Source organism: Rhinolophus ferrumequinum, chromosome 16 (assembly GCF_004115265.2).
Source record: "Rhinolophus ferrumequinum isolate MPI-CBG mRhiFer1 chromosome 16, mRhiFer1_v1.p, whole genome shotgun sequence".
NCBI lineage: Eukaryota > Metazoa > Chordata > Mammalia > Chiroptera > Rhinolophidae > Rhinolophus > Rhinolophus ferrumequinum.
The window spans coordinates 55,492,136-55,517,107 of record NC_046299.1 but is presented as its reverse complement, the minus strand read 5'-3'; the positions used below and the strand labels follow the sequence as shown (position 1 = coordinate 55,517,107).

At 51.1% G+C, this 24,972-nt stretch overlaps 1 long non-coding RNA gene across 1 annotated transcript; it reads left to right on the top strand.

The window, feature by feature from the left end:
* Positions 1-11,833: 11,833 nt before the first annotated feature.
* On the top strand, positions 11,834-24,296 carry LOC117035777 (uncharacterized). Its single transcript, XR_004425267.1, has 3 exons — positions 11,834-12,001; positions 19,264-22,121; positions 23,057-24,296. It is a non-coding gene; the product is annotated as an uncharacterized LOC117035777 (long non-coding RNA).
* The last annotated feature ends 676 nt before the right edge of the window (positions 24,297-24,972 follow it).

Here is a 24,972-nt window from a genome sequence, read left to right as displayed (position 1 = left end):
CTATGGCTCTCTGCCATTCCCCCCAGATTCGGGGCTGGGGCTGCTGTCCACTACTCCCACTTGGCATTCCACACTGACCTTGGCTCCTGCCTGACCCTGGATCCTGACGGGATGCGTCCAAGGAAAGAGCCATGCCCACAAGGGCCCACTCTGCCTGTCCTTCTGTGGGGACCAGGAAGGTGTAGCAGGAAGAACTTGTGTCTAAGTCCTCTGCTCTCCTCTCACATGTCACTTGGTCTCTGGGAGAGCCTCACTTAGCTTATCTGCAAAATGGAGATGATTAGACTAAACTCACAGATTTTATTTGGGGATCAAGAAAAGATAGGGAAGGGAAGGATCTTTGTCAAGTGTCACTCACATGCATTTGGCGCCTAAGGGCAGCAATGCCCTTCAGTGGGAACAAAGGGCAGACCAGGCTGATGGCCGCAGTGGGAACACTGTCCAGAAGGGAATAAAGAGTCTGAGGAACTCGGAACAAGGAAGCAGAGCTGCAGGGGCCACGCCATGGCCAGCTTCGTGATCGTGGCCAAGTCAGGATCCCACTGTGGGCCTCGCTAGCCCCCTGACGGCTGTGACTCTCGTCCTTGCTTCTCTGCTCTGGCCATGGGATCTGGCAGCGCCCGAGTCACCCAGTCCACCTTTGGGCTCTCAGCTCCTCATCTGGGCCAGGACAGAGGGATTGCCTCTGACTTGGGACATGTGAACAGCCCGTGCTTGGAATGGCGCAGGCGGCTGGCTCCTTGGCAGTGGGGTCCTCTGAAAGGACAGAGACGCCTGGCTGTCCACGCAAGGAAGAATGGTACCCAGGGGCTACATTATCCATGGGTACCCCAAGCCTGAGGCTTTTAGATTATGATCTTTCCCAAAATATTTAGATACCTGAAAACAATGATCGACTTCAAAAAATGACTTGCAGAAATCAAAATTAATTGAGGTTTCATTAAATATGTGCCAAAAAGTAACATCACGTGAACTTGTTCAATTCAATTCATCTCAGCTCCTGGGAAGGTATTTGAAGTGGGATGTAGATGCGTCTCGATGTGTGTATTCTGATGTGGAGTGGCAGTCCAGGGTGAGACAGGATTACGGGTTTGGGGGGAGTGACGGGATTACAGCAGCGCTATTGGGGTGCTGTGGGGGAAGGGATGCTGCCTGCAATAGCGGGGCTGCTACTTTCTGACCGTCCTGCCAGTGTCTGCTGGGACCCCCTGGAGAAGCTGAGCATTGCCGGCACCCACAGCTGGATAAGAGAGCCGTTTGAGCTCTAGCATTCTAGAATCCGCCTGGACAATCCAGTGAGTTCATGCAACAACTCAGTATGGTCTTCTTACTCTGGCTTCTCTCCCTGGGGTGGGGACACAGACGGGACGAGGCAGGACAGCCTGGAGAAGAAGAGAATGGCGGGGGGGGGGGTCTAGCTTCTAGCTTCCATAACTGAGGCAACCCCAAGGGCCCGTGGGCAGAGCTTCTGGGACAAGGAACCACCAGGTTTCAGGTGACTGTATGACAGAGCTGTCCTGCTAGAGAGAATTGCAACGTGGCTCACTTCTGCACAGCACTGGGCTGTTAGCAAAGCATTTTTGTTTTCTCTTCATGACTCTGTTGGGAGGTCAAGGTCACTTTACATACCTGGGCAATGGGGCCAGTGAGGCTCCTGAGGGTTGAATGAGTCACCCAGGTTCTCACTGAGGGCAGCTCAGGGACTAGAGCCCAGCCTCTAACACCAGGTTGGGCAGAGCTCCGCCACCTCACCCTCCGTTATGCTATCCTCGGGAGGCAAGTTGGCAGACATATGGGTCATTCTGGGACTCTGTTTGCATATGGCTTTCACCTCCACTGCCTGACTCTTCGATCCTCTGACCTGTGTCACCCAGCTCCCATGGCACAGCGTGCTGGGAGAGATGGGTGGTACCCACGGAGGGCCAGGGGCTCCCTCACACTTCCTGGCCTCCTGTGCTGGGACTGGGCCCAGGCACTAGTTCTGGCCAACGGCTTGTGAGCAATAGAGATGTGTCACTTCCAGGCCGGGCAGATGCCAGGTTTTCCTGAAGCTAATGGAGTGTGGGTCCAGGGCTGTCACTTGCCCTGGCTCCTCTCTCCGAGAGGGGCCATGGGTATTTTGTTTTTTGTAACTCCTGTGTACAGTGGTGTCGGTGCAGCTGTGGGCATTTTCCGTGTATGATTTTGTATAATTCTTCTTAGCGAGAGCCCCTCAATTATGTAAGTTGCAGGCACACAGAACCCGGACGTGCTCCTGTGGCGGAGGCAGTTAATTCATGCATACCTCTGCCATCCTGAATTCCCTGACAGGGCTCTAGAATCCGGCTCAGTCTTCTTCTGGGAAAGGGGAGAGGCCGCAGCTTAGAGCCCTGAGGGAGCTGGGGAGAAGGTGGCTCCGCTCACTCTGGGCTACAGGGCCGTTGCTGCTGGAGAGCCAGGGGAGGGCACGGGGCTGCAAAGCAGAGCTGCAAGGGCAGTGGGGGTCCCTGCTGCCATCTGAAGGGTGGTGGCCTTGATAAACGGTTCTGTGCACAGCACTGCATTCATTCTTCAACGGCTAATTGAAACAGTGACACGTGGGGCAGTCTGCTGGGTGTACCTATACATTCTCTTGGCTGCCTGTCCTATGTCGATGAGCATATCCACCCTTTTCTCTGAAATGGGGATTATAATACTTACCTAGAATGGTGGGGAGACTATAGGAAATAATTCTATGCAATGGGCTAGCCGTAGTTTTAGCCTGGAGTGGCACTTGGTATATACAGTATATACCGGGGGTGCCAAAACAATGTACAGATTTTAAGAGATGTTATCTATGTATTACTTTTTGAAGTTGAATTGAATTACGGTAGCAATGCGTAGTATGACGTTCTCTCAAAAGACGGTGTTAATCAAATGAATGCTAGCGTCATTCATTGTATTAGAATTTTAATGCAGTTTTTTCCTGTCTTAAAATGTGTATACATTTTTTTGGCACCCTCTGTGTATTGTAGTTACTATTACTTTGCTCCTGCCTTTGTTGTGAATATGTGTACAGTTTGCTAGTTCTGGTGCCACACAGGTAAGGGCTTTGTGGTAGTGGAGCAATCCGTGGCCAGGAGGGGCTGAGCACCTCTGGCCTTGTTCTGGATCCCAGCTTCTTTGCCTGGTGATGCTTTCATCCGGGTTGTCTGCAGGCCACTCTCTCCTGTCTGTGCTGATCCCCAGTTGACCAAGTCAAACTGGTCAGCAGTGTTTGGGCCCCAGTGGGTCTTATTTCTTGCAGCCTTGGGTGGCCTCTGAGGCTTCTACCAGCTGGGCTGTGCTCTGACTCTGTCCGCTCCTGCATATCAGCCCCCCTGGGTGTGCAGAGATGCACCAATAAGTTCTGACCCTGCAAAATACCAGCTGTCCGATGCCCTCTGCTCTCTCTTGCTGTCGGGTGAGCAGCTTGACAACTGCCTTGGCTTTCGATAGGAAAAGCTGCTTCTGAGCTGGATCCCATCTGGAAAGCTGTCCCCATTGTCTTAGGGCTGGTTCAGTAGAAATAGAGGCTGAAACAGGGATTCCTGGACAAGTGCTGTGTTGAGGGGGAGTTCTCAGGAGAAACAGTCAGGCAGTGAAGAATGCAGAAGAAGGGAAGGGAAGGAGCTAGGCTGAGATGAGATGTACACTAGTCTGATCCCATGGGGAGCTCTGGAGTCTGAACTGAACCAAAGATTTGTCTCAACTTGAAGTGAGGGGACTGGGGTTTAAACTCTGGCACCCACATGTTATACGGGCAGAGGGCTGCCCCTTGGAGGGCTGGGCAAACTCCCCGGCATATTTTGGGAGCTCCCATCAGCGAGGGCAATCCTGTGTAAAAGGGTGCTGTGCGTGTGGTTAGCGACCCACATCCTCAGCCTCTGGGGGTTGGATCCACGGGCAAGGAGACCTGAGTGGGGCATGTAAATTTGCCACACCCTCCAGGGCCCTTTCTTCTCTTCTGGGATGATCTTGGATTCTGCTTTGCTTAATAAACACCAGATTATCTGGGCCTACTGTGTGCCAGGTCCGGTGAGGGTCTAGGCACGCTGCAGCATCCGCAAATAACAGGTTTGTCTGGCAGGGTCTGCTGCTGCTTCTGCTGAAGGCTTCTACGTTTACCCATGTCTGATCCCCCGGGCACTGCTTTTGTGCTCCAAGAGCTGCCCAGCGCCAAGGTCATGAGGGCTGCCCTGAGTGAAGGTGTCTGAGCTAAAGCAGAGGTGGGACAACCTGGAAAATGTGCTTTCTGCTACAAAAGGAGCTAGAAAGTACCCCCTTTCTTTGGGATTGGTGGGGGAAGGTGGAGGAAGGGCCTAACAAGCATGCGTGTTTTTCCCCTTTTGCAAACTTTCCGAGCCAAGCAGAGGAGGTAGCACAGAGAAGCCCTCTCTCTCCTGCCCTCTTCCCCGCCCTTTCCCTCCCTGCTAGACCATCTCAACTGCAGCCCCAGCCTTGTAGCTACTGCTGGGGAAAACAGAAAACCACAGCTATGTGGCACCAAACAGGCCTGCATCATGTTTACGCAATGACAGAGGCCTGGGCCCAGCTCCAAAGAGGCTGGGGCTTCGGCGGCAACTCAGACAGCCCTTCCACGTCCAAGGCTGTGCTTTGGAGGCTGAGAGGGCTGAAAGGCCCTTGGCGGTCATTGCCTCCAAGTCTCTCATTTCATCGGGAGGCCCACAGACAGGGAGTGAGTTGGCCAAGGTCATGCAGAATACTGAGATCTGGTTTGGGGAACCTGCCAGGGAGGCCGAAGCTGAGGTTCCTGGTTGGGGTGGGGGCAGGAGGGGTCTCCTTCAGGTTCATGGGTAGCTGCTCTCAGCTCCTGCTCCCTTCTCCCCTAATCAGCTACTGGCTTTCAATCTGAGGTTACTGAACAAAAGAGGAAGTGAAGGCAGAGGAAACCAGTCCTCTGAGCTAAACTGCAGAAGCTTCATTTTCTCAGCCTCACACCTTGGAAGGTACAAAGGGATGAGACCTGGGAGACCAGAAGCGTGAGAGGGCCTGGCTTCTGCATGGAGTCACTCTGGGCACGTGTCTTCTCTCCAACAGCCCTGCAAATACTTCTAGCCTCTCCTGGTCATGTCCTTGTCTGATGACCTCGCCTCCTGCTTCTGTACAAAATTGAGATCAGCTTCTCTTCTTTCCATCTTCGAACTTTTCATTGTCAGTGTCCACCCTTTCCTTTCCCTTCTCTCCCCCGCGGGCAAAGGAGGATGGACAGCACCCCCCTTTCCTTCTTCCTGTGCTGTCCCGGCCCCTCTGACACTGGCTCCAGCAATTCGTATCTCTTTCTTCTGCAGCACCAACCTCTCCCCAGGCCTGAGGTCTCTCTTCCCTCTGCATATAAAGCAGCTCAATTCTGAGGCTGACCCCTGCTCTCTCACTGCTTCCACTTCTCCAAGAAATTTGTGGCAAGCCATGCTTGAAACCTTTGCAAATCCAGCCGCTTGTTTCCCCTCTGCTCCAACGGCTTTGAGTGACTTGTCAAACCTTATCCCCATCTCATTTGATCTCTGTCCTGTATCTGACATTGTGACCCCTGCCCCAGCCCTGCCTTGGCATGTGTCACACTCCCCTTCTTTGGATTAACTGTCTGATCCTTCCTCAGTCTCCATCAACACCTGCTCCCCTGTCTGATGTCCAAAACTGGTTCTTCTCCCTCTTTCTAGCCTTGACCCGTTTTGCCTAGGAAACGAGTGTGAAATAAGGAAAACTTTGTTTATTCCTGTCACTACAGCTATGTCTACATTGCTGAAGACCTGACAGTGACACTCGAAGAGCACTACTCTGTCCTCTGCTCTGAATCCCCACGGACCATTGCCTACGAGGATCCCCTTCCTGGACATCTCCCAAGCTTCTAATTAAAATCAGCATCTCCTGTGCAAGCTCATCCTCTTCTCCACCAGTCTCCTCCATTCTTGGTTGAAAGCATCACTCACTTGCCAAAGTAAGAAATCTGGGTTTCATTCTTGTGATAGGCTGAGCAATGCCTCTTCCCCACCCCAAGATATTGATACCCTAATCCCTTTGCTGATGTGACTAAGTTCAGGATTTAAGATGGGGAGATTATCTAGGATTATCCAGGACAGCCTGATATAATCACAACGGAGATTGGCGGGAGGGAGACTGGAGAATCAAAGTGAGTGGTAGGAGATGTGACAATGGAAGCAGGGGTTTGGAGTGGTGCAGCCACACGCCAAGGACTGGTTTGTCCTCTGGAGTCCCCAGAAGGAATAGCCCTGCTGACTGACACCTTGATTCTAGCCCTGCAAGAGTCACTTTGGACTTCTGGCTTCTAAAACTGTAAATTTAAATAAATGTGTGTGTTTTAAGCCAGTGAGTTTGTGGCTGCCTGTTACAGCAGCCACCGGAGACTGAGAGAATGTTGATGTTGCTTCTCCATCACTGGCTACACTTATCAGGTCCCAAATCCTATCAAAATGTTTCTCCAAAACATCTTTCAGGTTTTCTTCCTCCTTTCTGTCATTAAGCCATGTCGTCTTTTCTCCGGAGAGTATCTGCAATGATCTCTTAACTGATCACCCTATTTTTCTAAGCAATCCGTTCCCTTGCTCTGGCCTGTGTTTTATGAAGAAAATGGTCTCCTTTCTCACAACCTTGACTTATAGGAGGAGGAGTGACTCTAGAGGAGGAGGCCGCTGTGTTCAGACTACGGGGAGCCACCGCATGTGCTCCAGGGTCGGTCCCTAGCCGCTCTCTCCTGTCCGTATTCCTACCTCACGCTCTGCCACGCAGTCACACGGGCAACAGCAGGAGGCACTTTGGTTGTGACGTTCCCTCACTCTGAAATATTCCTCCATGACTTCTACCAAGTCTTCAAGTGTCTCGCCTTCTTTGGGCCTCAGCTTTCCCATCTTTACCATTAAGGGGCTAGTCCAGATGAGCTCCCGAGCTCTCTGGAACTCTTCAGCCTGAATAATTGAACTAAGTAGATTCCATTGACCACCACTGCTCAGAAGGTACCTCAAGGGCCCTTTAATCCACCCTGTGTTAGGAAGGATGGTGTCTAATGGGCTGTGTTTTGTAATGATGCCCTCTCAGCGTTAGTGGCGTATGCATACGTGTGCTGCATATGTGGGCATGTGTTTGCGTGTTTTAGGGGGAACAATAGAATTTTAAACAGTTTATTAAAGAGCCGCTAAAAGCGCCTTGGCTATGAAATTTCTCCAGGAAAAAAAAAAATCTCTATTTTGACGATTTAAGTGTTAATGATTCAAAACCATATGGATCACATTTCCCTTCTATCCGTATGGTTTTAAAAAAGTATCAGAGAGACTGCTTAGGGCGAAATGCATTTATGATTCTATCGATTCTGCAGCATCGTGAGGACGGTTCAACAGGCCTGAGTAAGAGGAGAGGCTGGAGGGCCAGGAAGTGGGCCTTTCCCGGGGCGCTCTCCACATCGTCTCCGAGGAAAATCTCTCTTGGCGTCTGGGGAGAGTTTTCAGCACACATCTTGGTGGGAAAGGAACGTTGCATCCCGGTGGGGTTTTTGCAAAACCTCCAGAACTAATTTTAAAATGACTTAGGTTTTGGCAGACTGAAGAGGTGTTAACTCAAACCCTGGTGCATTTCAAGGGAAATGTAATTAGAAAAATGCTCTCCCAGTTAGCTGGGAGAATGTGCCGAGCAATAAAGATTCTTGTTGGAGAACTGTTTGGAGAGATAAAAAGAAGCTACATCAGGGTCACTATGCAGACACGCTCAGCACCCTCCCCCCTGGGCCCTGCATACCCGGACCCAGGTGCCCAACGTGAATTGGACACATGCAAGGGCCCTGGGGGTGGGGCTCCTGCCATTTCCACCAGTCCTGCCCTTAAGAACCAGGTCGCGGCTGTGCCAGTTACTGCTGCTCTCCGCCATGAACCAGAGTTGGGTGGAGGGAAGGAACCTGGCTGATGGTGAGGGCAGCGTTTGATCCTTTCAGATTCCGGGATTTAACCCCTAGTCCAATCAGCTGATTCTGACAATTGGCCAGATTTGGGCATCTCTGGTTTATGGGTGAAGTCCCACCTCCTAGCGTGATAATCCAGACCCTTCACAGCAGATCTCAACTCCCCTTGCTGGCTTTATCTTTCTTCCCTTTCCATCAGGTTTCCTCTGCTGGTAGCCCTTCCATACTCTCCACGGTCCCACTCCTCCTCACCTGGGCCCTTCCCGCTGCCTGGGACACCAAGCTTCTTCTTCTCCAGGAGGACGATGTATCTTTCAAGGACACAGCAGAAATTCTGCGTCCCTTGTGGAGAAACCCCTATGGGATTTTGTCCGTCTTTTCACTTTGGCCCTTCCGCAGAGTGGACCCATATCTGTGACAACACTGTCTGCTGCACTGCATGTTGTCTCCTCATCTGGCCGGAATCTGGGCCCTAGCTTTGAGCTCCTGTGGAGAAGTGACTTGGCAGAATCCTGTATGCTCCATGGTCAGGAACTAACATGGGTCTTGACATGTGGTCAAACACTCAATAAACGGAGAATAGAATAAACTTTGAGAATCTTTAGCATTGCTTCTGCCATCCATTCATTCGACCCATCCACTCACTAATCCACCTATCCCTTTACCTATCCAACTACTTACTACCCACTTATCTATCTATCCTTCCATCCACCCACCACCCTCGTATCCATCCATCCACCCACCATTCATGTATCCATCCATCCATCCATCCATCCATCCATCCATCCATCCATTCATCTAACCATCAGGCACTCATTTAACAGATTGAATGCTTTCTCTTTTAATCACTTGGCACTTATTACAAAATGATCTTGAAATTTTTTAAACCGTCAGACTCTACTAGCATATTCTAACGAACAACCATGGACCACCCACCCAACTTTGTCTTATCTTAGTATCATGCCATATGTACTTCAGATTTTTCTTTTTAAGAATCAAAACACTGTGGTTGAAGCACCATATGTGAACTTCCAAAATTCTGCCTCTCTTCTTCTCTCCCCAGAAATGGCATTTCTCATTCCGATGCATGTTTTTATTTTATTTTTGTTTACCATATATTTATGTGTTTATAAACAATACATAGCTTGGTTTTTCAGGTTTTAAAGTTTTACACATTATGTTCCATTGTTTGTGTCATTTTATAACTTGATTTATTTTTGCTTATTCTTATGATCCCGTTGCACTTTATGTCTATCCCCATTCACACCATTAGCTTGTCACGTGGGCATCTCTTTGGGTTATAAGCAAGCTCCCGAAGGGCAGAGAGCTCGTCTTTACATCCCCACTTCCCCAGAGCCGGCCAGAGTCTTGATGCTTGACTGCATGGATAACGGGCAAACCTTTACCGAATGCCGACACTGTACCGAGGGCTGTGCTCTGTGATGGCACCACATGTGGTTGAGCCTGGACCTCAGGTCCCAAGGGCCCTCAGACTCAAAGACAGTACCGATGAAGAGCCAGGCTGGAGGCAGCAGAGGGTGTCTACAGAAATGCAAAGGAGAGATTTGATGGGCTGAGGGCGGGGGTCAGGGAAAGCTTGTCACAGGGGGGAAGAAGTTAGGCTTTGGAAGATAAGCAGAAGTTTTGCAGTCAGGTGAAGAGGAAGTAGAACATTCATGGCAGAAGAAATAGTGCAGGTGAGACTGGGTGATATAAAGCCATTTGTTCCGGCCTGGAAGATGCCTCCATTAGGCTGTGAGCTGAAGTTATAGTTCAGCTTGAATGCTTTCTTCAATTAAGGCCTTGGATGCCCTTTACAGGTAAACCTTTGTTGCCAGTGTGGACCTTTTCAATCTGTTTCTCATTTAATCACTCATGTCTTCAGTCATTCAGTCAGCAAATACTTACTGAGTACCTACTATGTGCCAGGCTCTGTGCTCGTGCTAGGACACAGCAGTGAGCTGCAGGGATGGTTCTTGCTCTCAGTCTTTGGGGAGCGAGAGAGACAGCAAGCAAATAAGAAAAATGTCAGATGGTGAACATTTTCCGTGCAGAGTCCTTAAAGAGTGTCATGGGTTTTTGAGTCACAGATACTTACTGGGTTGTAGGCACTGGCCTCTACGAGGGGGGGACACTTAACCTTGAGATCTTAAGGATAAGAAGGAGGCAGCCATAAGAAGAGCAGGAGAGAGCACACAGAAGGGAGAGAACCAGGCTTGTGCAAGGGAAGGAGAAAGGCCTGCGTGTCTAGGAGGGGGCCAGAGAGGGACAGACAGCAGTAGGGTGAGAGGCAGCTGTCAGATTGGGGGCAGGCAGGTAAGGGGCTTGTGTATTTATTCTAACCAGACAGGGAGAGTTAAGAGGGGTTTAAGCGATGGGCTCCACTGACTTCTGAAATGAATTAAAGGTCGGGGCCTGAGAGCTGGCGTCAGAAGGTAAGTTAGGAGATTCAAGATGGCTGTGGCTTAGCCCTGGTTGTTGGTAGCTGAGATGGAGAGAGGAGGCTTTGGGGTTGTTTTCAAGGCAGAGTCGATAGGCTTGCTGAAAGGATGGATGTAGGAGGAGAGGGCAAGGGCAAGTTTGTGACCTTGAGTCTCTGGGTGAATGGTGGGAGTAGCGTTTACTGAGAGAGGAACAGATTTGATGGTGGGGCAGGAATGAAGAATTCTGCTTTGGCCCCATTGATTTTGAAATTCCTTTGAGAAGCCATTGGCAGCCAAGTGGAGCTGCCAGTGAGGTGATTCATGTTGGGGTCCCAGGGAGAGGCCAGAGCTGGAGATGTAGCACTTTGGTCATCTGTCTTTCGATTGGGGATGACATCTGGTAACTGACAGGTGCTTTGTTCTACCCACTTGTTAGGGGGTACATCTTACAGCCTCTCCCTCGCCTTCACTGTGCGCTTCTGAGGGTTGGGTGGGGTAGGGATCAATGTGCCCATTTTACACCTGGGGAGGTGGAGGCCCCGTGAGAGCAGTCACTGGTCTGACCACCCAGGGAGAGCCAGGATTCCACCCCCTTGCCTCAAGCCTGCTTTCTCCCCATCGTGCCCTGCAGGCCACCTCTGTACAGCTCGGTGACTGACGGCAGCTTCAGCCTCCTTTGGGTCTCTGACTCTTGCTCTGTGAACTCCTTTTTTGCTTTTCATGATGCATCCAAGGTTAAAATGGCTAAAAAGATGACAGAAACAGGGCTCACAGCCAGGCCTTCCCTGCATGTGCTCTGTGTATTCTGGCTGTCCTGGTGAGCACCATGACATGCTACTACCCTCTACTTTGTGAGGGAAGGGCAACCAGATCTAAGCTCCTGGGAGACAGGGAAAGGACTTACAGAAATCACAGCTCACACTCATAAGTGCTTCCAGCGCTCCAGGCGCGGTTCTAAGTACTGCAAAGTACTATGCACCTGGAAAGTCAGTCCTAGAATCGTGCGTATTTCCTAGAGAGGGAACAAGGCACGTCTCTATGCCACCACCTGCCCAGGGTCCTGCAGTGAGGAGGACCCTGAGTCCGGGATTGAGACGCAGGTGGTCAGATTGTGAGGGCCATCCCTTAGCCACTCCTTTGACAGTCGTGTTAGATTAGTGGTTGCTCGTCTGTTATATTCGAGGGGGAGGGGGGAAACTGAGGCTCTGCGTGTGGGCAGTTTCCAGCAGGAGCACACGGAAGCTGAAGGTCCCAAGGGTCAAGGCCTTGTGTTGGTTGGAGGTTCTGGGGACGAGGTTCCCCAGGACATGGGTCTTTGCCTGCCTGTTTGCGATAAGCCCTTAAGAACATAAACAGCGGTGTCCTGGGGACACAGGAAGGGCAGACAGAAAGTGCTGGCACACTGGCCGTGGCCAGATTAGCTGATGACTTGGAAGGAGAGGCTGACGTGTCTGGGCTGTGCTTCTTGCCCAGGGGAGCTGCTGACAGGGAAGGAACAGCAAAGGGCCTCTTGCAGAAACAGGGCAGGTCTGGCTTCCAGCTCCTCTGCGGACTAAGCAATTGTGTGACCCGGGCAGGGCCTGGCCCGCATTTGCACCACACTGGCGTTCTCTAAAACCAGGGCTGGGTTGGAGTCAGATCTTCCATCAGACAAGTAAGTACTGAGTGCTTGCTAAGTGTCAGATGAGCAGCTGCTGTGGCTGGGAACTGCTCTTGCCCTGCCCCAAAGCCCGTATTGCAGTGAGGTGCCCGTACATGGACTCTGAACAGCCTGTGATAATGTCCCCTCCTGGGGAACACAGCATGTGGGGGCACCTCCATGGGGGGCTAGCAGAGGAGCCCTTGAGGAAATGATTTCCAAGAGGAAGCCTGAATTGTGAGCCTGAATTAGGAGTTAACCAAGCAGAGAAAACAGCCTGGGCGAAGGCTCAGAGGTTGGTAAGCATGTCACATTTAAAATGGAAAGGAACTGGATTGTTTTTTTATTGAGGTAAAATTCACGTAACATAAAATTAACCATTTTGTTTTGAAGTGAAATTCATGTAACAAAATTAGCCAATTCAGTAGCATTTCATGCCTATACAATGTTGTGCAACCATGTCTCTGTCCAGTTCCATCAGCTGTTTTTCACCCTGACCTTGGTGGTTTCCTGCTCTGAATGCTACGATTCCATGATTCAAACAGCAGAGGCAGGTTTGGCAGTTTCACGACAAAACGTACTTTGGTCACACGAGATGATTTCCTACTTACAAAACCCATTGGGGGGTGGGTATGACACCCCCATTTTATAAACGGGATACTGAGGGACACTGAAGAGATTTGCTGGAGGACAAAGTCTGGGGCAGAGCCAGGAGTGGCACTCAGGCCTCGGAGGCTGACATCTCCAGCTCTGGTGGCTCCTGAATAGGCGCCTGGTTAAGAACTCAGATTCGGGGCTGGGGCCCAGGCATCTGTGTTTCTCAGACCCCGTCCCCTTCTGCACTCCCCCAAACGCCTCAGGGAAGAGACAGAGGGGTCTGCTCTGGCCCCAGGCACAGGGAGCCTGAAGGTGGGCCCTTTCAGGGGCGGCAGCTGGTGGGCTGGCAGCTCGAGCCTGGTGGGTGTCTGGGGGCATGGGGAGGGCAGGTGGAGCAGCCAATCTGGCCCAGTCAGCTTCAGGACAAAGGCCTTTCCACCAGCATTGCCGGGAGTTGGCCCCACTGACAAATGGGCCACGGCTTCGCTCATTCATTTGTGGAGTGGCGTGTAATAATAAAACGCTTCTTAAAGCTGGGACGTGGCATGAGTGACTGCTTTTTTAGGTCCTAATAAGGATCATTAACTGCATATGAAAAGGTTTTATAAACATTTGTTAAACTCCCCGAGCTTACTGTGCCCATGGCTCCGCTGCTCCCTGAAATGTCACGGGCAGCCAGAGCCAGCTGTAAAGACGCTGGGCCCAGGCCCCTTCTGGCTGGCTTCAGAGGCTCCCCCACTCCCAGGCTTTCCTTGCTTGGCTGTGAAATGACTCAGGGCCAGGAGTCCAGGAACCCTTGCTTTGGAGCAGAACAATAAATATTTGTTGACTAAGTGGATGGAAAGAGACATGACTGCATTTCCTATATCTGTACTTTTGAGCAATTCCTTTTACCTCTCGGATCCTCATGGTCCTCACCTGTAAAACAGAGATAATATTTATTTCCCACATTTCTGGGGGAAGATTCGGTGAAATGAAACACACAGGTAATGAATGGGCTTTTGGAATATCTTTCCTCCCTCCTGCACCCTCTCTTTCCCTCTCTCCCTCCCTCTTTTCTTCTCTGTAGTATTTAGGGGCGCCCCCTGGAAGCTCAAGAAGAAGAAGGGATTGGGGCTGCAGAAATTCAGAGAAAATGGAGGGTGGAGTGATCCTCTTTTGGCGTGGGGAAGAAGAACCCCAGCCACAGGCTAGACCTGAGGGAGGAGCCGGGACTCAGTCTCCTGCTACCTGTTAAATCGTACGTAAATCATCCATTTTAAGTTTTTTCCCTCTTGTGCTCGGTGCTGTAATCACTTCCCATAACTTCCCAATGTTCAGGAAAATTCTGTTATATACAATAATTTGCTATTTGTGGCCTTTGGGCCATGGAGGAGGCTGACCCTGAGCAGGCCAGAGGACAGCAGCAGTTGTGGCTGCAGGGGTTTTGGAGCCAGGTGACAGGACAGCAGGATTCAGCCAGCCCACAGTGGGGTGGAGGCCACGCCAGCAGCAAGAGACATTTCAGGGCTTGTTCCTGGGCCTTTGGGGGAGGAGAGGTAGGGGAGGAGGCCACAGGCAGCAGCGTCCCACCTTTCTTCCACCTGTAGGATGGTTTTGCAACCCTGAAGGGTTCTCCCTTGCTTCTCCCCATTTCCCGCATGTGGTATCAACAGAGACCTGGGGCACACACTTGAACTGTCTGGTCCCCAAGACCCTTCTCCCCAGAGCGGTCCCCCTCCCTTCCCCTGTTCCCACCCCTTTCTTACTGCCAGCTCCAGGAGCTCAGCTTCTACCTCTTTCCATTCCTGAGGAAACTCAGTTATAAAACCACAAACAACAGTGGCCTCTTATTTAAACCCATGTGCACATGTGGCCGACACCCCAGGCCGAGCAAGACTTTCCAACAGGACCGCCAGGGAGGAAGAAGGGCGTGGTGGGGGCCAGAATCAGGGGAACGGTGCTGAGACAGGTCCGTGAGCTGGGAGTGTTTGCAGGGAAAGTCTTTATCAGGAGTGTTCCTGGTGGAGCGGAAGTTGGGGTGAAGGGTGTGTATGCACGTGTGCGTGTGAGCACGTGTGTGTGCACAATGCACGCTAGGTGAGTCTTGGACAGAGGAATAGGTGAACACATTTAGAATCAATAGCTGTGTTCCCAGGACCATCATGTACCGGAAGCTGTGCCAGGCACATTTACATCCTTTGGCCGAGAGATCTTTACCCCAGTCGGAGAGGTGCACACTCTTCCGAATTTGTACATGAGGAGAGTGAGGCTTCAGAGGGTCAGTGTCTTGCCCGATATCCCACCACCGGCCACCTCTCTGCTTAACACCCTCTGTGGTTCTGAGGCCTATGGAATAAGCTTCCAGCTCTTTATCGTGGCAGGGAGAGCTCGCCGCACTTTCTGGCCTTTTGTCCCTGCTGGTCGCCTGCCAAGGATGGGTGCTCCTTCTCCATCTGGGAGCTCGGAGACCTCCTCTCAGCCTCAGGTCAAATGGCTCCACATCTGGGAGCTCTTTGTCCAGACTCAATTGGAAATCTTTTCTCTGTGCTCGCACCTTGACCTGCCTCTAAGCTGGTTCTTGTCACACTGCATTCGAGGGCCCTGCCGTGTTCCTGTGTCTGCCCTGGCTCCTCACACTCAGCGGTGCGTGCTTGTTGCACCAGTGTCTGGCTCCGACACTGAAATGTGGGGAGGACTCGATAAAGTCTGATGGATGAATAAGTGATTGACCGTGCCCAGTTACCCCCAGAGCAGATGAGGCTAATCTGTGGGGATGAGACTTGCTGCAGTGACGAGATGGTTAAATGGGAGAACAATGTGAACCCAGCATGCTTTGCGGTTCCAAATTGGGCTGCCTGTGAGAATCACCTGCATGATTCTCCACTTGCTGGGTCTGTCCTGGCGCCCTGGAATGTGCATGGTGACTATGACAGCAGCCTGGCTGGGGGACCACTACCCGCGTCTTGCTCTGTCCTTCCCAAAGAGAGCTGAGTTTAGGGGTGAGAGGAGGTGCTATATGACTTGCTGTCAGCCACTATCAGCTGAGAACCTCATCGTTAGGACTCACGGGCAGAGGGGGAAACTGAGGCCCAGAGAGGGAACAGGTTTACATAGTGGGTGGGGCTGGAACTACGCCTCAGTGCACTTGTCACCTGGACCCTAAGCCCAGTCTTGTGGCTAGAATCAAAGTCAGAAGATGGCATGGCGTCCGGGAAGGGACGGAGGTGAGGTGGCTGGAGACCACATAACGCTGCCAGCTTTTGCAGTAAGAGTGACCAGCTAGCTGCTTCATTTAGTTACATTTATTTCATGTTTTCCTCTTTCAGTCAGCTAAATATGCTCAACCTCAGGCATCTCTTGTGAAGCTAGAAGGAAGGGCAGGAAAGAGTTATAATATTCCCTTTTAAAATAAAAAGAAAAATATTCCTCCCTGCTTTCTAGCTCCTTCCCCTTCCCTTAAGGGAAAAATATGGATTGGAGTTGTTTTTAGTTGCAGCAGTTTCTTGCAGCTCCGATGGCTGTTTGTCTAGCTCCTCATGGGTGCCGTGAATTTACAGCTCGGCATCTCGGCAAGTAGCTTCAGGGAGAAAGATGGTGGAATTTTATTCTTGCTAATTTAAAACAATAATAATTGTTCACGCGTTAGGAAGCATTCCTATTAAATCAATCCAATCTCTCGGAACAACTGGAATAAAATGAAGCCACACTTCCTGATCAGGCCTCTGTTGGCTTTGTGATCATCATTTATTCCGCCAGCCGTTTGTTTCGGCAGATGGTGGCTAAGCGCTGACCGCAGGCCAGCCCGGGGCTGGGCACTGTGTGCAGGAAAAGGGGAGATGGCAAGGAGTGAGTTGGGTGACACCTGGACATGGTGTGATTATTCTCGTAGGGAACAGGAGGTCTGGGTGTAAATCACTGCAGCATGGCTGTAGTTCTAGGGACCAACAGGGCTCCCTGGGTAACTGGGTAGCTGGTGGTGTCTTTCGCTAACATCCGGAATCCAGAAGGAGGACTGAGTTTTGAAGAGAGGTTGTGGGTCCACTTGGGCATGTTTGTGTTTGGCTTACAGTGCACATGGGGTAAATTAAGCCCAGGACGGGGGTCGGACCTGGCATTAGGTGAGCCAAGACCTGAGTCAAACAGGAGGTAGGCAGGGGTTTGACTCCTCAGAGAAATCAGGGGCAGGGAAACTGAGACCTAAACCCAGAATCAGGCTGAAAGAGGAGAAGGAAAGGGAGGATGGGCATCCATCTCAATTGGAGAACAAACCCAAAGAGTCTGGCAGGGGTGATGAGAGCAGCCAGAATTGCTGGGTGGTCTGAGGCAAGGAGCGAGGTGGAGCTCAAGGCTGAGAGTCTGTGCTGAGAGCTGGCCTGTACTGGGGCTCCTTGTTCACGTTGTGGGGTACACCCAATGCCTCCATCCGACGGGGAACCACACAGGACTGCATTTGAGGAGGTCATCCAGACGGAGGTGTCCAGGGGCACTTGGATGGGGCGTCTTAGAAGGAAGGTTTGAGCTAGTGAGCAGGAAGTTGGAATCATCCTCAGAGATGCCTCTGCATCAGTTCTCTGAGGTGGGCATGGTAGAACAGAGAGGTTTGGGCACCTGGGACTGGAGACCTCCACGGCAGGAGGACCACACATCCTGATTTACCAGCGGTGGCCTTGGTATGTGCCTGTGTCCTGTGTAAACATTAACAGTGCCCCCTTTTGGCGCCAAAGACCTGGTTTGGATGATAAATAATATTGTTTATATCATCACGCCATCTAAAACAAGGTCAGCACTCTGTGGGCCTCTCTATCTGACTAGCAACTAAACTTTGACTCAGGGAACCTCTGTCTCTTCTCCCAGTGTCAATCTTTATTAGCTTGGTGGTCCTTGCCTTTCTGAACCTCAGTTTTGCAAAACTAGTCATCATGTAAATAACACAAGTGTCTGTTTCCTAGAGTTGTTGTGACACTGACATAGATAAGCAAGACTGTTGTAAGCTTTCAAGGGTCTACAGGAGACCAGGACCTGTCTCTCTTTCTCGGTCAGTATATCTCTCTGTGTCCTGCTCAGAGGAAGCCAACCCCTACCCTCATCCCAAGAAAAACACGATTAAACGTCCAGCAGCGTCCTGAGGACTGCAAGGAGGAGGGAGAGTGATTTCACTCCTACTCCTCCCTCCAGAAATCAGGCCACCACAACTTTGAGGCAGCGGAAGTGTGCTGCCTGCTCTGGGACTGAGAACATAGGGACTTCCCTTTCTCTCTTCTGTCCCCTGTCACCTTTGTCCCGAGGATTCTTGAGGCTCTCAAGAGCCACCGACTGAAGACAAATAGGACACGAGCTGGACAAATAGGACACAGTAGCCTGGATTGTGAGGACAGATGAAGAGTCTTCACAGGGAAGAAAGGGCAGTGATTACATTGCGTCCTGTGAGAGCATTTTCTCCTTCAGGTCTAGAAGAAGGTCTAGAACTGGGTCTACCAAGAAGCAGTGTAGGCTCCGTGAACAGAGAAGTAGACTGTTTGGAAGGAAGGAAGTCAAAGTCCTGTTTGCTCTGGGTGTTCAGACCACATGGGGATGTTGCACTTACTCAGGGTGGTAACAAGAGTCGAATCCATATCAAACTCAGCGTGTTGAAGAAACGGGGCTATTTGGCCAGGAGAGCACGTACAGGTCAAGGAGTCACTGCTCTTATAAGAAAGGATGCTGTTTCCTTTCTAGAGTTGCTGTCCCAAATCAGGTGACCCAAAGAGGTAGTGAGTTCCCCATTCCTGGAGGAATGGAAGCAGAGATTGCCTAACTACTTGGTGGGGATGTGGAGAAGCAACAAAGCATGTGGCGAGGGTTAGACAATTGACTTTCAAGGTCCCTCCCAGGCCTGGCCTTCTAGGACTCTCCCAACACCAGCCTGTGTTTTCGGCAGCCAGCTGCCTTCTGGATGAGTCAAAAGCCCGCCCAGCTCTGGCCTCCTGGCTGGGTGGGGTTCCAAGGGAGCCGCCAAAGCCTCCCACTTTTACCGCTGTACAAGGCCACTGCATTCACTGCCTCTGGGGTGCCTCTTACAGCCACCACCCTCCTGGAGTCAAGAACTGAATAAATTGGTTAAACAAGAAAAAGGCAAAACCTACACACACACACACACACACATACACACACACACACAAACACAAAGGGAGACCTAGTCTGAACTGAGAAATGCTGTCTTGCTCTGGCTTTTTATCATAAGCCCATGGAGATGAATATTCTGACCTAATAATCAAAACAGGCTGTAATTGCAAACAGACTCTCAAGGCTGCATGGCCGAGGCGAGAGCAGATGAGATACCTGCTGAGCACAGCAGGCCCGGCCCGGGCCGCCTTCCTCCCACCCGCTGGATCGATGCTGCTGTCCAGCCGCGCACCATTTTGCTGGCCTAGCTTGATAGAGCCCTGCTCACATTCTGCCTTCTCCAGGGACCCAGGGCCCCCTTTGCAGGAGAACCTGCTCAGAGGAAGCCAGCCCCTGCCCCACCCCAAGAACAATGTGATTACACACCCAGCAGCATCCCAAGGACCACAAGGAGGAGGAAGAAAGATCTTGCTCCTACCTCTCCTGAACTCCACCTCCTCTTGGCTCTGGACGATATTCTTCTGGGTGCACCACCAAAGCTGGAAGGGCTTCGGGTCCCCTCCCTGCTCCCACCGCCTTTTTGTGTTTTGTTTCAGGCACACCCTCAGCTCGGATTTGCTTTGAAGGTCAGTGATTTCCACTTCTGCTCTTCAAAACAACTGCACAGTTCTCCTGGGACCCAAATGTTGATTCTCTGCACTGAGGATTGGGTCTCCCTCCACAAGAAGTACATTCCAGAAATATCCATCCAGCAACTCAAAAAGGCAAGACATCCAGGAGGGTGAAAGAGTCACCAGGCCTGGGCCTTGTTTCCAGATCACTTCTACTAGCGAGGACCCAACTCACTGATGGAGGCCAAGGGACCTGTTCGACGCTCTTTGAGGCACCAATCCCTCATCTCTCTTTTAGACACTGAGGAAGGAGTGCTGCCAGTGGGTGGGGTCAAGCTAGTGAAGAATTTTGAGCTAAGTATTGAGGAAGAGGAGGATTGATGGAGGGAGACGATTAGAGAGGGGCTTACCAGGAGGATGGAACAGCTCGGGCAAAGGAGGAGAGGCTGGGCGAGTGGACAGTGATTCTGAGGACTATCTCGTGGTCTGTTGTGAGCTGGTGCGTGGGATTTGGAGTTCGACGTGTGGAGAGATGAAGCTGGAAAAGTATGTGATTGAGACCACATTGTGATGGGATTTGAAGAGCTTGCTCAGGAGCCTGACTTTATCCCCAAAGGACTGGGGGCCCCTGGAGGGTTAGAAGCAGAGCAGAGATTTAGAGATGCCCTCCTGGTGGTGATGGAAGGGATGGAGAGAGGAATGAGGAATGCTTGAAGGCTAAAGAGGAATGAGGTTGCCCAGCGCTAGGAGATGAAGCTGTCTGGGCTTCCCCAGAGAGACCAAGCAGGGCCTTAGCTCCCTGGCGATAGAGGGAGAGAATGGAGGCAGTGCGAGAGTAGGAAGGGGTCAAGAAATCAGGTGAAAGGAAATGCAAGTCTGACTCAGAGCAGTGGTGGTGGGAGGAGGACGAGCAGAGTCTGGGGACAGTTTCTTCTCCAAAAGGCCCTGACTGGGTTAGTCTTTGCTTAGATGCTGGGTGGGATTGTCAAAGGACCATCAGGTTAGTGATACCAGGTGCTAAAGACCAATGTCATGACTCCCTGTTTTTTATCTTTTCATTTTGAAATAATTTTAGATTCACAGAAAGTGGCAAGATAGTGCAGAGTGGTCCCTTCACTCTGCCTCCCCCAAAGGTTACATCTTGCAGAATTATAGTATGATATCAAAAGAGACACACGCTGTTTGACCTTCAAACCCATGCAGCCCTTGCCTGGGTATTTGGGCTCATGTGCTATGAGCTGTGGCTTGTTTGAAGCACTGGCCTGCTCTAGCCACCACGGTCCTTCCCTGGAGATGGAAGGTCGAGCCCAATCAGACAGGACAAGAGGCCTCGGGAGAGTCTGCCCCATCCATAGGCAGACCTGGAACTAGGTAGGTAGCTTTTGGCTCAGAATCTGCAGAGCTGGGTTGAATTGCGCTGACTCAAGCTGCAAGATAGAAATCCTGCCTCAGTTCCCCTTCTTAGCACTCCAGGTCCTGGCTGAACCTGGGAGCTGGTTCTGAACCCCATCTTGCCTGGTTGAGCTGTGTGACCCCTCTCTATCTTATAGTAGTCACACCTCAAAGGGATATTCCTGCTCCCTGCCCCATCCCAAATCCCAGACTTGCTCCAGAGATTACCCAGAATACAGTATCATTGCCTAGAGGGTCTTAGAATCACCAGGGGCCACTTGGCCTTCTTGAGACTAGGAACCAACCTCAACCAAGATCAAGATGGATGCATCCTTTTGAGCTCTGCATGAAGTCCCCCTGGGACCCACCTGCTCACCTCTCTCCTGGCCTTGACTTTCTCCAGCTCCCTTGCCCCACAGAAGACGGGCCTGCTGAGAAGACGACCTTCTAGCACAGGACACCCCGCTATCTCTGAGCTCTTTACCAGGGGTTCTGTGATAAAGGCCTGGACGGGTCCTGGACTGGGAGGCAGAGCATCTGGCCCCTCGTATGGTCCATCACTGACCTGCCACGTGACTCCAGGCAAATGATTAAATCCTCTACTGGGGGCAGTCTCAACACTAACCACAAATGACTGAGACCCACCAGAAGTTATTGAACAAGGTTTGGAAAGTACAATGCTGTAAAAATTACAGAACTCTGTGGTTCAGACATTCAATCAGGTGCTAATTCCCTCTCACAGTTTGAGTTCTACTGATCACTTTCTTTACCCATGAAGGATAATTAATAATGAAACTATTTGCAGAGCTTCTACCATGTTCCAAGTACATTACAAATATACCAAAATGAGGGATCTTACAGGAGAAGAGAACAAGGCTCAGAGACTCTTCTTTCAACAAACGCTGGTAAAGCCCCTGCCCTGGGCATTTTGTTACCCTTGACACGGGGGCTTCGGACCAACCCGACCCTCACCTACGCAGAGCAATGATGGTACATCGACGATGCTCCAACCTGACTGTCTGCAACCAAAGCAAATGTCCACCCCTCGTCCTTCATTGCTTGCTGGCTCTTTGTGGATAAGATTTTCCTGAGACAGGCAAAGACCTAAAAGGGCTGCTTCCGGCTCCCACTCCAAACACACAGTGGAGTCCCATGTCTGTAGATGGTCCTGCTGGAATACCGGCCACTCAGCTGGGGAGGGTCCCGGCTCTCCTGCCTCCAGTGCAGTCTCCCCCCTGGATGGTCCCAAGGTCTCCTGCTCCCATGTCTTCTCTGCATTCTGGGTGACCTTGGGTTGGCACGTCCACTGTTCCAGAGGCTTCCATGGCTCCCCAGTGACTGTTGACTTCCATTGGAGTCCTCGACTCATGTCTCAGTCCTCCTCAGCTTACACCTTGGCCTTCTGCATCCTGTCCCCCATTCCTTCCTCCTGTGCTCTGGATGCCCTGCAGGTGTGTGGGGAGGGGTGGGCCTGAATCTCTCTGGGGTTGGGGTCTGGGCTGATCTTGATTCCTTCCTCATTTCTACCTGAGCCCTCGTCGGGGTCCAGGACACATCCTTTCCCTGACTGGTGTGCACCCTGTCCTGTGGGAGTTTTCAAAGCTGCTTGGATGGTAAAGAGGAATGAGGTTGCCCAGCGCTAGGAGTGGAGCTATCTGGGCTTCCCCAGACAGGCCAAGCAGGGCCTTAGCTCCCTGGCTATATTTTACTAATTTCTGCCTCTCTAAAAATTGTGTTTTCGTACTACCGTGTTTCCCCGAAAATAAGACCTAACCAGAAAATAAGCCCTAGCATGATTTTTCAGGATGCCATCCCCTGAACATAAGCCCTAATGCATCTTTTGGAGCAAAAGTTAATATAGGACCTGGCCTTATTTTCGGGAAACACGGTAGGAGAAGCATCTCATACACCAAGGCACACACCTTAGCCAGAAGCTTGGCAGTGAGGTCACGGTATGACACATGTAGTGTGACCTGTGGTCGGGGAGGGTGTGGTAGGGGAGAGGTCATGCTCCTAAAACAACTGCAGAGGCGAAGGCCCCCACTGAGAGCATTCAGCACCCTTTACCCTGTGCCTCCTGGGTAATAGGCTGGGACTCAACTCCTGAGGAACTAGGAAGCACCCTGCGAGGCCCGGCCTTTTTCTTTGTTGGCCTCAGAGGAGGGAAAGGAAATGAACCCTGGTTTGCCTCTCGGGGTGGTTCCATTTCCCTTTCTCATTTGTTCCGTTTCACTGTCCTCAGCAATAAGCCCTGGGTAAAGGGAAAGTGAGGGAGGCATCAGAGGCAGGGCGCTGATCTCTTCACCCCCTGGGGGTTCTTGCACAGTGCTCCTCGTTCGTTGTTTGCTTGCTCACTTACTCATGAACTCACTCACTCATTCTGCAGGTATGTGCTGTGTGCTCCCTGTGTGCCAGGCAGCGTCCCAGAGCTGCTGCTGAGCCAGGCTGAACCAGGAGGAGGAGCCTCTGCTCACATGGGCCTTTGAGTCCTCTATCCATTCTCTGGTTATTTAGGAGACGGTGGACTGGCATCCCGGCCTCCATTCCTGTGGCTCTGCTGGAGTCTCCTCTTGTCCCCCGAGGGTGAGGCTCAGCACACTTCCTTCAGGCACCCACGAGCCCTCACTGTTCTTGCCTCCACCGCCGTGGCCACCAGCTCCCAACCTGTGTCAGCTTCAGTCCAGCGCCCCATCTTCCCCTGGCCTTGGAAGCACCAGCAGCCAGGCCAGTTGTCCAGTGGGGGTGACATTTCTAGTGACACTACATGAGATCTTCCCGTGGATCTTGCTTTCACTAGCTCCCAGGAGGGCCCCATGGCTGCCCTGCATCCCCAGGGAATTACTCACCCATCCTGGAGCACCCCTTTCATTCCACCAGAGCTTACAATTACCCACCACGAGCTACGTTGAGGACATCGACTCTGCTTCCTTGGTAACGTTTTCTGGTTTCCAAATGACCTCTCATTGTACCTCTGAGTGTTGCCCTCACTGTTGGTTTCTGGATCATTAGCACCTGTGACCTGGGGCCCACCACAAGTATTTGTTGACCAAGTGAATGAGGACATGTAGGAAAAGCTACCCTGAAGAAGGAACATTTGAGCCGGGTCATAAAAAAGGGGAGGAGATTCCCAGCTGAATAAAGGGCTGGGAAAGGCCATTCCAGCAAAGGGTACGGCATGAACAAAGGCTTGGGGGTGTGAGAGAAAGAGCTCGGGTATTGGGGACACGGCGAGGTTCCCATGGGTATAAAGGTGAGAAGAGTGCATCCTGAGAGTGAAGCCCCTGGAGACCGACAGTAAAAGGGGGACAAGTTGGAGAGGGCCTTGAAGCACACTGGACTTCAACCTGAGAGAGGTCAGTGGTGAGTTTTGAGAAAAGGAATAACACCCTTTTATTCATTTATGTTTGAGGTCCGTTACTGTGGGTGTGGGTAGAATGTGGACTCAAGGAGAGAAGAGAGGAGAATATTTGGAAGACTCTTGTGATAGCCTCTTTTAAAATATACATTTAATGAAGTTCCAAGTAATGATAAAGGACCAGCTAACCTAGAAAGCCACCGTGATGGAGAGAAGAATGGATTTTCAAATTATTCTGTTATTTACACAGAATCAAAGAGGCTACCTCCCCAGAAGGACTCACCTGTAATTCTAGTGGTACTATTCATGTGTATTTAACTCGACTTTTCTTTTTGCTGTATAAAAATAATTTGATTTTCTCATGGTCTGTCCATGCAGCCATCAGAATATAATTATTTAGAAAAAAAAAAGTTAGTCTCCTAGCCTTGTTTATCAGATGGCTTATCAGCTTTCCTGAGCAAATAAGACACCTGATTTTTATTAAGGAAAGCTGTATACAATATTTGTCACACAATTATGTGGACACGTTTAGCATACCTGCCTGGGAGAAAAAAGACCTCAGGGGCTCAAAAGCTTGACAGGCATATTTATGCGTGCTAGCGCTGTGATGCTTTTCCCAGAACCCTTATCAGTTTTGAAGGCAGTGGATGATAGAAGTGAAGTCTGTGGTCCGTGTTTACGGTTGGCATCTGATGTGAGGCGTTATCAACCAAGTGAAAGGACACTGAAAACATGCACCGTGTGCCCCGAGCGTGCACACAGGCACACACACACATGTTCACACACACATGCATCTATACACGGCATACATTTGCACACACACACGCGCGCACTACTCCGAACTAAACATCACACTGATGATTTGACCTCCAGGATATAATTGCTGGAAAGGATTTTGGAATCATGTAGGCCGACCTCTGACCTCATAGATAAGGACACTCACTGTA